Source organism: Cyprinodon variegatus, unplaced genomic scaffold (genome assembly GCF_000732505.1).
Source record: "Cyprinodon variegatus isolate N-32 unplaced genomic scaffold, C_variegatus-1.0 Scaffold716, whole genome shotgun sequence".
In the NCBI taxonomy this organism is placed as follows: domain Eukaryota; kingdom Metazoa; phylum Chordata; class Actinopteri; order Cyprinodontiformes; family Cyprinodontidae; genus Cyprinodon; species Cyprinodon variegatus.
In genome coordinates, this window is record NW_015151169.1 from 233,241 (window position 1) to 244,937 (window position 11,697).

Genomic DNA, 11,697 nt, shown 5'->3' on the forward strand with positions numbered 1-11,697 from the left:
CAAGTAGTATGCAGTTCTTCTTATAAATATACACATCAATTTCAAACAGATGGTATCGGCCAATACTGCACAGCCAGATATCGTGTTTCGGGGCCAAAAAATGGCATCGGCGCAACACTACTGTAACCTCTACGATCTTGATAAAGCAAAACAAGCTCAGGGCTTGTCATGCACTTTGTTTTAATGGTGTCTTATTCTAGAGGCATGTTTAACAATACCATAGCGACCAGGAAGTACTACAGCTACTGACCAGTCTGTAAAAGGATTGTTTGTCATTAAACTGGTCCTTGGTGCAAAAGAAGTTGGGATCACTGATGTTAATACTTAATATGAGTTCACCAACAAGCAATACAACATCATTCTGCAAAGTGTCCTTTAATAAACACTCGCACATGTACTGCACATCTCCAAACCACCTTTCGTAGCACTCTCCATCGCTCTCATTCAACTCATTAACATAAAACTGTTAAATATTAAACATTTTAAACATTTTATGAAATAAACATTATATGAAATAACAAATCCAAGAATCTGCCTTGGAGTGAAATTAAGTCAAGCCTTACTGTAGAAGTGTTCAAAGCAGCAACATGTTGCTGAAGCTCTTTCTGAACTTTCTTTTAATAGCAGCCTGATCTCACATAGAGTCAATGACTGTTCTTTTTCTTAATGAAATAACAACAAACTAAAACAGAGTCCCCTGGATACCAGCATGCCAGCTGCAGGTGTAGACTAGACCCAGTGTTCTATCATCAGCCAATAAAAATGTAATCTGTAATTGCAGAGCTGTGTAATATATAATCATGTTGTCTAATTAAATGTACAATTGTCGCTAAGTAACAACAAATGTAGTTACTTGGAGAAAAACTAGGATTGGATTACAGCTGACTGATTGAACAAGACTTCTAGGTAAAGTTCAGATCACTCCTAAAGTTTGTTCCTACCTGTGAAAAGATTAGAAATAGAAAAATTTGTAAAGACTCCGACTCCTATGTCTAAAAAAGGCACTATTCATACTTAAACCTAATTTTCAAGAACTTTTAATTAAATTTTCAAGAATCTTTCAATATCATATATATATATATATATACATATTATTAAATTCAAAGCAGAAAAACATGCGGAAATTATCCAGGGTTTCCGCGGATCATTAAAAATAATTACAATTCATAAAATTTTTTTGATTTTTTTCATTAATTTCATAAATTTTTATGGGATTTCGGGGTAACAATCAACATATACCGTGAACCGAACCGAACCGTGGATTTTGTGAACCGTTCCACCCCTAATATACATACATATATATTTACATATATATACATACCTATATATACACATACATACATATATATTTATATATACATACATATATATTTACATATGCATACATACATACATACAAAATTCTATCTTAAATGAGCTGAACCACAAAGATTTGCACTGTGTGCACATAAATATTTCCTGTGATACAATTCCATAATTATGGAATACCTATTTTATAAATAGAGAATCTGTTTTTAAATAACAAAAAAAAAGTGAAACAGTGAAACATCTGGAACATGATTGGAAAAATTTGAACCTTTTCTGTACAAATGCAGGCGATGGTGGGCATATAAATAATTCATTATGCATCATGGTGGATGTTTACACAGCATCCTGGCATGCGGGGTGTATAGGAAGGTGTAGGTGTGTTGGGTCCAACCGCTGTACACCTCACTGAGGTTCATGCAAACAAACAAAGCATCAAACTCAATCCAATACCAACAATGTCTCTGATTTTTTGTCCTCTGACCATTTTTGTTCTCTGACCTTACTTGGTTGACCTAAATGTTTTTTGGATGTTGCTGCATCACAACAGCTCTAGTGGTGCCACCTTTAAGCCCAGCTAATTCTACAGCGAAACCAGTTTTGTTTAGGAGGCTCTGTAAAATACCACACAGGACCAAAGTCCAGCACACAAGAATGATTTAAAGATGAGAAAAGAAACCTTAAAAAGAAAACAAAGTATTCAATGACAATATTTCTTTCATTCAGATCTAGTATGTGTTATATGGGTGTTCCCTTTATCTTTTTGAGCAGTGTAGTTCCATGGGTGGATGTGCCTAGAAAAGAAACAGTTCAGCAGAGGTATCAGCAAAGTAGAAGTCAATCTTCCTACAGAAGGGATGAAAGCAAAACATCCACGTATGGGTTGATCTAAGAAATAATGCAGAATTGAAGAATAGAGACAGGAGTGAAGACATAGGAGTGAAGCGGAGTGATGAAAAGTGGTCCTCCAGCAGTCTAAGCCTATAACAGCATAACTGTACAAATTGCCCAGGATAGCTTGAGCAATTTTTACTATAAAGAAAAAGTTTTAAGTCTAGCCTTTGAGGTAGGCAGAGTGTCTGCCTCAAAGCTAAAATTGGTAGTTAAGGACCATGGTAAGTAAAAGATCTGTCTCCCTTATTACTTATAAAAATTCTAGAAACCACAGAAACATGCAGATCGAGAGTGAAGTGCTTTGTTAGGAACAATCAGGTCTCTGATGTTAGATGATCCACCCATAATAAAAGATTGTCCTCTACACCTTCATGGAATTATTAAACAAATTCTTCAATCTAGATTGTTATCCGGGTCTCCAGTAAATTTAATGGGTTATACTCAGAGGTGTCAAGTAACGAAGTACAAATACTTTGTTACTGTACTTAAGTACACTTTTTAGGTATCTATACTTTACTCCATTACTTATATTTCTTCCTACTTCTGACTTCTACTCATTACATTTTCACACAAGTATCTGTACTTTCTATTCCTTACATTTTTAAAAAAAAATGTTACGCGTTACTTTTGGCTTCGGTTTAATGCTGAGGTCACGGATTAGCGGACTGCAGTCCGGTGTTATGCCGAAAAGTGCATCTCTGCCGAGATATGCATCCCCAGTCGAGGGAGCGCGCCTTGCTCTGTACACCTGCGACTACCGAGGAAAACGGATTAAAATAAGACCAATGGAGCTACTTGTGGTTATATTAATGATATAAAAACGTTTAAATATTACTCTCATGGGAAAAAAATTGTGGTTATTTGGCAGATTCATTTACAAAAGTATGGGTGTTATGAACAACAATAAATCCAAAGATTTTGTCTGAGGTACGGCTGATTAATTTGTTGTAGTCTCTTGTTATTCACACACAACAAGAAACAGTGATGCCGACGGGAGTTTGGAAATTGTAGCGCTTTGTCTTAACCAGAAAATCAAACGTGCATCTAGACAGCACAGCGTTAACAGACCAGTGTGATGCAATAATGTATTTATTCAGAAACATTGTGGGTTTCTTTTAATACTGAATGCTTTATAATTGTATTTCTGTCATTTTTTGATTATGCACATCTGCTAGCTTTTTATTCTAAAAAAATATATAACTTACAGGAGCAAATTATCAAAGTTTTTCAAAAACCTGTTTAAAAGCTCCAAATGAGGCTTCAGATCATACAGCGACAATTGCACTGTCATTGTTTTACAGGCAGAATTAACATGTGCTGACCCTTGTCCTTTAACTACCGATGGATACACAGGAATACAGTCATACAAGTGTCAACTCCTCTGAGATAGCGCGGGATGCAATTTTTGGCAATTTCTATATATATATATTTTTTTTTATTCAGTGTATAACATAAATGCATTAATACCTAATTATATTAGAGTGTTAAATTCTGTTTAAAGCAACAGATCAAATGTCTCCTGACCTTTACTGGTTGATGATTTTCTTTTTTTCAGACACAGCTGATTCTAAATTGATTACCCCTGGTTTAATGTTTGTAAACACTTATTTCGCATCATGTGCTCCATCCAATGCAGATCATTGGCTCCATCCATATCTAGTGAAAACTAGTGTAATTGGATGAGTCATATAACGCAAACACTCACTGGTTAGCTAAAGGAAATCATCAGAAGCAAGCAGGTGTTCTTCAAACTGCAAACGTGAATTGTCTACAGTATGCCATGCTACAATGTGGGATTCAGAAAAATATGTTGAAATGTCTGAGAGGTCGGACACAGGTGAGAGCGTATCAGGAGATGAAGACGTGACATAGAGATCCTTGGCCCTATCTCAANGGGCCAAAAAATGGCATCGGCGCAACACTACTGTAACCTCTACGATCTTGATAAAGCAAAACAAGCTCAGGGCTTGTCATGCACTTTGTTTTAATGGTGTCTTATTCTAGAGGCATGTTTAACAATACCATAGCGACCAGGAAGTACTACAGCTACTGACCAGTCTGTAAAAGGATTGTTTGTCATTAAACTGGTCCTTGGTGCAAAAGAAGTTGGGATCACTGATGTTAATACTTAATATGAGTTCACCAACAAGCAATACAACATCATTCTGCAAAGTGTCCTTTAATAAACACTCGCACATGTACTGCACATCTCCAAACCACCTTTCGTAGCACTCTCCATCGCTCTCATTCAACTCATTAACATAAAACTGTTAAATATTAAACATTTTAAACATTTTATGAAATAAACATTATATGAAATAACAAATCCAAGAATCTGCCTTGGAGTGAAATTAAGTCAAGCCTTACTGTAGAAGTGTTCAAAGCAGCAACATGTTGCTGAAGCTCTTTCTGAACTTTCTTTTAATAGCAGCCTGATCTCACATAGAGTCAATGACTGTTCTTTTTCTTAATGAAATAACAACAAACTAAAACAGAGTCCCCTGGATACCAGCATGCCAGCTGCAGGTGTAGACTAGACCCAGTGTTCTATCATCAGCCAATAAAAATGTAATCTGTAATTGCAGAGCTGTGTAATATATAATCATGTTGTCTAATTAAATGTACAATTGTCGCTAAGTAACAACAAATGTAGTTACTTGGAGAAAAACTAGGATTGGATTACAGCTGACTGATTGAACAAGACTTCTAGGTAAAGTTCAGATCACTCCTAAAGTTTGTTCCTACCTGTGAAAAGATTAGAAATAGAAAAATTTGTAAAGACTCCGACTCCTATGTCTAAAAAAGGCACTATTCATACTTAAACCTAATTTTCAAGAACTTTTAATTAAATTTTCAAGAATCTTTCAATATCATATATATATATATATATACATATTATTAAATTCAAAGCAGAAAAACATGCGGAAATTATCCAGGGTTTCCGCGGATCATTAAAAATAATTACAATTCATAAAATTTTTTTGATTTTTTTCATTAATTTCATAAATTTTTATGGGATTTCGGGGTAACAATCAACATATACCGTGAACCGAACCGAACCGTGGATTTTGTGAACCGTTCCACCCCTAATATACATACATATATATTTACATATATATACATACCTATATATACACATACATACATATATATTTATATATACATACATATATATTTACATATGCATACATACATACATACAAAATTCTATCTTAAATGAGCTGAACCACAAAGATTTGCACTGTGTGCACATAAATATTTCCTGTGATACAATTCTATAATTATGGAATACCTATTTTATAAATAGAGAATCTGTTTTTAAATAACAAAAAAAAAGTGAAACAGTGAAACATCTGGAACATGATTGGAAAAATTTGAACCTTTTCTGTACAAATGCAGGCGATGGTGGGCATATAAATAATTCATTATGCATCATGGTGGATGTTTACACAGCATCCTGGCATGCGGGGTGTATAGGAAGGTGTAGGTGTGTTGGGTCCAACCGCTGTACACCTCACTGAGGTTCATGCAAACAAACAGCATCAAACTCAATCCAATACCAACAATGTCTCTGATTTTTTGTCCTCTGACCATTTTTGTTCTCTGACCTTACTTGGTTGACCTAAATGTTTTTTGGATGTTGCTGCATCACAACAGCTCTAGTGGTGCCACCTTTAAGCCCAGCTAATTCTACAGCGAAACCAGTTTTGTTTAGGAGGCTCTGTAAAATACCACACAGGACCAAAGTCCAGCACACAAGAATGATTTAAAGATGAGAAAAGAAACCTTAAAAAGAAAACAAAGTATTCAATGACAATATTTCTTTCATTCAGATCTAGTATGTGTTATATGGGTGTTCCCTTTATCTTTTTGAGCAGTGTAGTTCCATGGGTGGATGTGCCTAGAAAAGAAACAGTTCAGCAGAGGTATCAGCAAAGTAGAAGTCAATCTTCCTACAGAAGGGATGAAAGCAAAACATCCACGTATGGGTTGATCTAAGAAATAATGCAGAATTGAAGAATAGAGACAGGAGTGAAGACATAGGAGTGAAGCGGAGTGATGAAAAGTGGTCCTCCAGCAGTCTAAGCCTATAACAGCATAACTGTACAAATTGCCCAGGATAGCTTGAGCAATTTTTACTATAAAGAAAAAGTTTTAAGTCTAGCCTTTGAGGTAGGCAGAGTGTCTGCCTCAAAGCTAAAATTGGTAGTTAAGGACCATGGTAAGTAAAAGATCTGTCTCCCTTATTACTTATAAAAATTCTAGAAACCACAGAAACATGCAGATCGAGAGTGAAGTGCTTTGTTAGGAACAATCAGGTCTCTGATGTTAGATGATCCACCCATAATAAAAGATTGTCCTCTACACCTTCATGGAATTATTAAAAAAATTCTTCAATCTAGATTGTTATCCGGGTCTCCAGTAAATTTAATGGGTTATACTGTAAGTCGGGTTAAGACACACTTTTGTTAAATGTTTCAAAGCAATATGTCCATGAATTCTACTAGACTAACCAACACAACAATTTTTTCTCCTTGGTGGAGGTAATAAACTTGAATTAAATATAATTAACATCTGAAGGTTTTTTTTTTTTGTTTTTTTTTTAAAGTGATTTAAATGCAGAGTAATGACAGCTGCATACAGTCTAACATATTAGGAGCTCTGGACACAAGAGCTTCTTCTGTTCTTAGCTTATTGTTTGTTTTAGAAATGATGATGAGCAGCTGAACAGATTGGAGAGAACTAGAGGTAGGATGGTTCATACTTGAGCACTGGACCACTTTACTCTTAAGTTAATCAAAGCAATGAGAAAGATGAGGAATTGACAGAAACTGTTGTAAAGAAAGGCTGGACTTTGGCCAAATATCTCAGAGGGTTAAACGCTGAAAACACTCAATGGAATTAAAGATACATTATGATAATAAGACATCTGAGCAACAAAGAGTGTACACATCTTTCTATTAGAGCTGCATGACATCAGCAGGACAGTGGAATAAGGTTTTCTACATGTTTACAGGTGCAAGTGAAAGAGCAAAGAGAATGTGGGCTAAAACTAAGCCTTGTGGGAAACCACAGGAGACAATCAGGGAAAGAAATGAGGTCTGGTACAAAACCTCTCTGTGTACAGTAAAAACATGAAGCTCAGACCACAGGAATTATCATGTGATGGATCATGGAATGGACTGAAAAAATTGTTTAAACAAATTGGAAATGCAATTCAATTAATTGCTAACAGTTTATTTGGGAGCAAACAGTTACAAATCATCAGCAACATCTATTTTTACATTGTAAGGAAATAGTAATGTCTCTTTCAGACATTTCATTTTATTTATATTTAAGTCAAAATCAATAAAATATTTTTAAATGTTCACATAAGAACACCAACTGAACTATGGCCATTTTAGACTTTCTTTCAAACTCTCTCCCCAGCTGACATAATTTTCCAGAAACAGCAAATACGAAAGGGAGAAACAGCCAGATAGACAGACATACAGAGGGGGGGGGGGACTCCAGAAATCACAACGTATAACTTTTTTTACTGTTTATTTGTATGATCCAGCTGCAAATAAGTATTTGAAAACCTGAGAAAATTCATGTTAATATTTGGTACAGTAGCATTTGTTTGCAGTTACAGAGGTCAAATGTCTCCTGTAGTTTTTCACCAGGTTTGCACACACTACAGGAGGGATTTTGGCCCATTCCTCCACACAGATCACTCATGCTTCTGGGCTCTCTGAGAAACATGGAGTGAGTTCCCTACAAAGATTTTCTATTGGGTGTAGGTCTGGTGACTGGCTAGGCCACACCAGAACCTTTATATGCTTCTTCCATAGTCACTCCTTGGTTATCCTGGCTGTGTGCTTCGGGTCATTGTTATGTCGAAAACCCAGCCTCCGCCCATCTTCAGTGCTCTAACTGAAAAAAGAAGGTTGTTCCCTAAAATCTAGCAATACATTGCCCTGGTCAGCCTCTCCTTAATACTGTGCAGTCACCCTGTCCATGTGCAGAAAAACACCGCCTTGCTTCACAGTATAGGGATGGTGATCTTGAGATGATACTCATCATTCTTCTTCCTCAGAACACAGTTAGTGGAATTATAACCAAAAAGTTCTCATCTGACCACATGACTTCCTCCCATGACTCCTCTGGATCATCCAAATGGTCATAGGCAAACTTAAGACGGGCCTCGACATGTGCGGGTTTAAGCAGGGGAACCTTCCGTGCCATGCATGATGTCAAACCATGACGCCTTGGTGTATTACCAACGGTAACCATGGAAACTGTGGTCCCAGCTCTTTTCAGGTCATTGACCAGTTCCTCCAGTGTCGTTCTGGGATCATTTCTCACCTTTCGTAGGATCACTGAGACCCCACCGGGTGAGATCTTGCATGGCGCCCCAGTCTGAGGGAGAGTGGCTGTCATGTTTAGCTTCTTCCATTTTTTAATGACTGCTCCAACAGTGGACCTTTTTTCACCAAGTTGCTTATTTAAATTTGTGGAGGTGTACAATTTTGTCTCTATTGTCTTTGGGATTTTATTGGCGGTTGGCATGCAACAAAATGGTGCATTACCGCCACCAAATGGTATAGAGTGTGGATCTGAATGGCTACTACCTACTTATACTGAACAAATCAAAATCAACAAAAAACAAACAATAAAACCAAAATAAGATTAAAATCCTCTCAATTACACAGATTAATCTAAGATAATGAAAAACAATTACATAACACTTATCTTTTGAGTAATTTCTAAGGATTTCTGTTAAATTAAAGTGAATTCTTTCTTTATTAAGATTTTGAACCAATTCCCTTCTTTTTATTTCATACTTCTTACAGCGTACCTTAACATGTTTAGTTGTTTCTTGTTACTATTTAGACAGCTCTTTGGTCTTGGCCATATTAGTAGTTGGATTCGTACCAATTGCATGGGGTGGACAGGTGTGTTTATGCAGCTAACGAACTCAAACAGGTGCATCTAATTTAGGATAATAAATGGAGTGGAGGTGGACATTTTGAAGGCAGTCTAACAAAGTCATGGAGGGTCAGAATTATGGCTGATAAAGAGGCGATAAAATACTTATTTGCAGCTGGATCATACATATAATTTGTTAAAAAATCATATATTTTGCACATACAATGATCATTTCAGACCATTCCATGATTTCGAGAGGGAGAACCTGCAAAATAGCAGGGTGTTCAAATACTTATTATAAATAAATAATAACAGTTTGGATCCCAAATGTCACAACTACACATTTTTATATTATGTCTAATCATTAACTCCAAGCATAGGAGCTAAACTTTGTCATGTTTTGTCTAAATCTAAGAGGAAACTTTGTTAAAGGGCGGAGTGGTATATTTATTTGGTTTTGGTCCAGAATCAGCTGCAGGACAAAGTGCAACAATTAATAATCAGTTCCACCTGCTTGACTCCCATCCACAGATGGAGGGCAGGAAAACGCTTATTCAGCTTTACTCTGCAGCTCAAACTCTTGGTTTCATTTCCATGTTCATCGTTTTTCACTTTTACAGAATCAATTACTGTTTAGCTGCACAGAACATAGAGATGCAGGTTTGAACCACTTTCTGAATCTCACTGTTTATTTACAGAAACCCAAAAGTCAAATAAAAGGTTCCATTTTTTATCTATTGTGGAAAACAACATCAAAAGCGCGATGGTTACCTTGAAAGTCCTCCTGGTGCCTGTTTGGAGTGAAAGTCTTCCCTCCTTCAGGTTTATCTCCTCCTCCAGCCGCTCCTACAGCCGCTCCATGTCCTCCGGCCGGCGGTGCGCTCCGGACCGGTGCGCCGCGGCGTGGAGCTGCGGGAAACTTCCAGGCAAAGTGCGGCTCTCAGGACCGGAGGCTGGCTGAGAGAAGGAGCGCTTTTCACCTGACCTCCGGGGGAGGCATCCGAGCACCAACGAGCAGAAATTCAATCCGAGGCGAGAGCCACTGAGCGCGGCTCATCTCCGGCAAACAGGAGGCAGGATGAGCTGGAAGGTGGAGGAGAGAGAGGAGAGAAAGGAGGAGGCGGTCATTCAGGCAGCCTCCTCCCACAGCACAGGTGGACACCTTCCATCTCTACCTGCCTTACAATCCAGAGCAGAAATAAAAACAAAAGCTGATCAGAAAATTGAAAAAATCACTTTAGATTCTAAAGCTAAAGATGCATTTTTTATTTTTATCACATGGTTAGAAATGTTTAAAATAATCACATAATCTCTTACTTTAAATACAAAGTCACCATTTCTGATAACAGGGATGTGGATCAATGCTCAGGGTGGTAACATGAGGGGGAATCATCTGGAATAATGCATTACATTAATTATTATACTATTCAAGAAACCAAACTCAGAAAGATATTTTCTTTGACTACCTCAAACAAATAGAAAAAGACAAGGTAATTACCTGTTGATTTTATTGAAAAATAAATGATGGTCCAACTCAACACAAAGCGGATGGAATTGCATGCAAGATCCTGTGGTAGCCATGCTGGTTCAGTATGCTTTAATTTTGAATAAATCCCCAGCAGTGTTACTAGCAAAGCACCCCCACACCATCACACTTCCTCCTCCATGTTTCATGGTGGAAACCAGGCATGTAGAGTCCATCCTTTCACCTTTTCTGCGTCTCTTAAAGATACGATGGTTATACCTCAAATTTGGACTCATCAGACCAAAGCACAGATTTCCACTGGTCTAATGTCCATTCCTTGTGTTCTTTAGCCCAAGCAAGTCTCTTCTGCTTGTTTGCCTGTCCTTAGCAGTGGTTTCCTAGCAGCTATTTTACAATTAAAGCCTGATTTACACAGTCTCCTCTTAACAGTTGTTTTAGAGATGTGTCTGCTGCTAGAACTCTGTGGCATTGACCTGCTCTCTAATCTTAGCTGCTGTTAACCTGCAAAATCTGAGGCTGGTGACTCAGATTAACAGCAGAGGTGACTCTTGGTCTTCCTTTCCTGGGGCGCGGTCCTCATGGGAGCCAGTTTCTTTGTAGTGTTTGATGGTTTTTGCGACTGCACTTGGGGAGACTTTCAAAGTTTTGCCAATTTTGTTGGACTGACTGACCTTCATTTCTTAAAGTAATGATGGCCACTCGTTTTTCTTTTCGTAGCTGCTTTTTTCTTGCCATAACAGTCTATTCAGTAGGACTATCAGCTGTGTATCCACCTGACTTCTGCACAACACAACTAATAGTTCCAACCCCATTCATAAGGCAATAAATCTGACTTATTTAACAATGACAGGGGACACCTGGGAAATGAAAACCATTTCAGGTGACTACCTCTTGAAACTCAAGAGAATACCAAGAGTGTCCAAAGCAGTAATCAAAGCAAAAGGTGGCTATTTTGAAGAACCTAGAATATAAGACGTATTTTCAGTTATGGAGTATGTAATTCCACATGCGTTATTTAATAGTTTTAATAAATTCAGTGTGAACCTACAATTTTCGTAGTCATGAAAATAAAGAAAACTCTTTGAATGAGAAGGTGTGAG

General features: G+C 37.3%; 1 protein-coding gene across 1 annotated transcript in view; it reads right to left on the reverse strand.

The window, feature by feature from the left end:
• LOC107097712 (SH3 and multiple ankyrin repeat domains protein 3-like) overlaps window positions 1-10,010 on the reverse strand; it is a gene marked incomplete at its 3' end in the record, with an annotated part of 206,675 nt that extends 196,665 nt beyond the window's left edge. Inside the window, exon 1 of the mRNA XM_015394969.1 lies at window positions 9,883-10,010. The remainder of the gene's footprint in view (window positions 1-9,882) is intronic.
• Between the last annotated feature and the right edge of the window lie 1,687 nt (window positions 10,011-11,697).